This window comes from Frankliniella occidentalis, unplaced genomic scaffold, assembly GCF_000697945.3.
Source record: "Frankliniella occidentalis isolate FOCC.00 unplaced genomic scaffold, Focc_3.1 Scaffold26, whole genome shotgun sequence".
NCBI classification, from domain to species: Eukaryota; Metazoa; Arthropoda; class Insecta; order Thysanoptera; family Thripidae; genus Frankliniella; species Frankliniella occidentalis.
This window is the reverse complement of record NW_026267156.1, coordinates 1,779,046-1,782,772: the sequence shown is the minus strand read 5'-3', so window position 1 is coordinate 1,782,772 and position 3,727 is coordinate 1,779,046. Positions and strand designations below refer to the sequence as shown.

The 3,727-nt window shown below is 49.1% G+C and overlaps 1 protein-coding gene across 2 annotated transcripts in view; it reads left to right on the top strand.

Annotated features, from left to right (window-relative positions):
• LOC113208659 (uncharacterized) overlaps positions 1-3,727 on the top strand; it is a 199,034-nt gene that overhangs the window by 159,806 nt on the left and 35,501 nt on the right. The window contains exons 4-5 of one of the 2 annotated variants that reach the window (XR_008010906.1): positions 3,205-3,277; positions 3,359-3,620. The exons of the other annotated variant lie outside the window; for it this stretch is intronic. The gene's annotated coding sequence lies outside the window, so the exon portion shown is untranslated. Of the gene's footprint in view, positions 1-3,204; positions 3,278-3,358; positions 3,621-3,727 lie in introns of those variants that run through there. 2 annotated transcript variants of the gene reach the window in all.

Here is a 3,727-nt window from a genome sequence, read left to right as displayed (position 1 = left end):
TCTTTATGTTTCGGTATTGCGGTGTTACTTGATCGGTGCATCAAGTCGATGTTCGATGCACGGTCAATATCGTATCGCGATATTAAAATCTAGCATAGCCCTACATCCCTACTTTCCTCTTTTTTTTTCTTTTCTTTTTGTACCTAAAATGTTTGAAGAGGGTCATCCTTCCTACATGCTTTACGCTGCTGCGGATTATATATTGCTTTTCCGTTCTCAAGGAAACCGCGGTAAATTCAATTGCAGTTTTGGCTTAAAGTTCGAACGGCCTGCTCATTATTTTTACATTGCACTTTGACCGATTGCAGTTTCCCTCCTGCAGTGAGTGTGAAAGAGCGAGAGAGAAATAGTGTTAGGGGGATCAATGCAACCACAAAACACACACTCACACGTACGAACGCATACAAGTACAACGCACATCATATATCGTTGCCGGTAGAGTTTCCCACTCCTCGTTTCGCACACACACAGGCACGCACGCACAGGCGCATACGGGTGTGATCGAGTGTGTCTGTGCGTTAGAGGAGGTGTGGTGTGCCTCTATGAAAGGGTTTCATCCATCGCGATAAATTTATGGCCACGTTCGTCCAATTAAAAGCTTGTGATTGAGGCTGTTTGCGGCGGCCGCCACCACGTGGCGCCACGGGGGCACCGAGGGCTCGATGTTGTGTGTATTTGTGTGTACTGTGTACGGGAGGTTTTTTTTCTCTCTCTCTCGGGCAGACCTATCTCTGCCTTGGATAACAAACCCGTGCCAATTGTTAGCTCAGGAGGGAGAGAGACTTACTGTGGCTGCTGCCCAGCGCAGTCTATGCCAATGCGGGCCGAGTAGGCTTGTGTGTGTGTGTGAGAGAGAGCGAGGAGGGGGAGGACGGGAGAGAGACGAGAGAGGACACTGCCACCAGAGAAGTGAGTATGTCCCTCGGTGGGATGACCTTCAGTGAGCCCTACAGTCGGTCGATACATACATACCCAGGAGCAATAAGTTAGAGCTTGCTCAATCCCGAGCAGCATACTGCTCCAGAGAGACACAGAGAGAGAGAGAAAGAAAGAGAGAGAAAGATGGGATGCGGTGTGGGAGAGGGAGGGAGGGACACACGGCCTTTATCTGATAGCGTTGGACATCGGCCGTGTAACGCAGCTCGCCAGCCGGCTTTGGCGTGGCGTGGTCACTCTGCCTCTCTCGCGACTTTCTTTCGAGTCGCATAAGTTATCCCACAATGCCATCCGGAGTGACGGGTGACCGTCACACACACAGTCACTGGGGTGCTTTCGGACGAGGTTCCTGCGTTGCTCCATCATTCGTTCAATTTGTAGTATAGTGTCACCCTGATTGCCTTGTTTAAGTTTTCGCTGCTGTTAATGTATGTTTTGGTCCCACCCAATTTTTTTCAAATCGTGCCTTTAACGTTTTTGGGTTGGGCACTTAAGTTATTAACTCAGATCGACTCTACTTGTGAACCCTCCCCTCCTCCCCGGTCCCTCTTTGCCTTCTTGTTCTCGCGGTGTAAGCGAGTACATTCCTCTCTAAATCATTCACTGACTCTTTCGACCTGCCCATTTTTCGGGCTGCTGCAGCGGCTCTCGCGATTACGAGAATTAACCGCGCGTTAAATCGTCATGCACTCTCTCTCCCTCACACACACGCGCGCGCACTCGCACACTCACGTGGAAATACAAAATCTCCTTCTCCAATACATCGACTCCGACGCGATCCATATTTTCTCGACGGTAAATCCCCCAATTACTCGGCCGCGAGTAATTAATTCGATCGCGCGGCGGCGGCGGCGATGCTTTTCGCAGATTATAGGGTGATAAATGGGCCGTTCAGGAGTGGGCGAAAATCGTTATTTTGTGAACCGATTCTGCCCAGTTTTTGCTGTTTTGGTCCAGCGGCTGGCCCGGCGGGCGCCATTGTCTAGCCGCGATGTTCCTTTCTCCAACAGCCAGTGAGGCTGCTATGAAAGGGAGCTGTAGGAAGCTCGTGAGCCTATCTCTCATCGTGGCTAAAATACCATCTACGTTATTTCACTACAATTTTTGGGTTGTCTTGTTGTAAGGGGAGACCCTTGAAAACCCCTGTACCCTTTGTGCTGCATTTCAACCTAAATCACCAAAACACGCACGCCCGTGCATCTTACATGGAAGCGCAGCGAATGGTTTTGTTTATTTTGCATCTTCCATAAACTTTGGGGGCGGGTCCACAAACAAATTATCATCTTATTTCTTCTTCCCAGATATGGGCTGTCAAAATTTTTCCGAGAGATATTTAGTGTGCGGCTGGTCCGGCTGGTGCGGGAGTCGTTCTGCTCGGGGTGCGTTCCTCGCCGCGCCCACACTTAATCAATCCCTCCGGCTCGGACTCCAGCGGTCCATGGTGGTCCACTAACAAGGCTCAACAAAGGCGGCCCGGCCCCACCATAGGGCCCCACGGCGCGCCACGGGGATTCCTTCTCTGTTCAAACGAAAAATGTGCATCTGATAGACTCGCCAATTTGTATGTACCCTAGCAGCGGCAGCGGGTGTAGTGGTGGCAGTGGCAGCCGGGCTGCTGTGCTGTGCTGGTGCGCGCAAATAAATGTGGACAGGGAAACGAAACAAGGGACAAACTGAAGTGTTGAAAATTAGTTGTTGAGAAACAACCCTTTTAGTGATGTGATGACTCTGTTGTTCACAAACAGTGACGTTGTACGAGAACTATCAAACGTTTTTGAAAGACAACCATTTTTGTTTTGAATTCAAAACAAAAACATTGTTGTACGGTACCTATGGACAACTTTTTTGTTCTAGCTGGACGTTGTTTCCGGACTACTTGTGTTCTTGCTTACAAGAGATAACAATGAAAAAATGTCCCAGGTTTTTTTTTACTTATTACGACACGTCCTATGCTGGAAATGCACCTCTACGAATTTGATGATGTAGGACCCTATGACCTCGCCTGTACAGAATGTAGAATTTTGGATAGGGTCGTCGTAAGGTTCAGCGACATTGGGGGGGGGGGCTGAAAGTAAGAGTAAGATTCCGTTTTAGAGGAGCTTTGTAGATCAAATTGCCTTGCGTCAGGCTGGCAGAGGGGCAGTCACCCTCCTCCCCTCTACTGAGCGCCAGCGTGGACATAGATAAATTGTCGCTTCGTTATTGCTACAAATAAGTTGAGATCTTGAACCTGATACCAATGTCTTTTTGCATCCCTCTATGTTTCAGGCTGTGGTTACGAGACATCAAACTTAAACCTACGGGATACACGGAAACACTATTTTTGTTTCATTTACCTGTAGTAAGTTCCACATATTTAATTACTTTATAACCTTCTCAATGGTATTGCTTCTAAAAATAACAACCTAATTTTGATATGCAGGTGGTCATCGACACTCAACTGCCACAATGTCAGTCCGTTGCCCACTCTGCTCCATACGATGCGCCTCGAAGAGTGCCTACTTGGCTCACATGCGAGTCCACACAGGTGAGAAGCCGCTTGAGTGCACTGTGTGCGACAAGAAGTTTGCTCGCGGAGTGGTCTTGAAGATGCATCTCCGAACTCACACGGGGGAGAAGCCGTTTGAGTGCACAGTGTGCCACAAGAAGTTCGCTGGAGAAGGTGACTTAAGGAGACATCTCCGAACTCACACCGGGGAGAAGCCGTTTGAGTGCACAGTGTGCCACAAGCACTTCGCCCGTGAGGGTAGCTTAAGGTTACACCACCGAACTCACACCGGGGAGAAGCCGT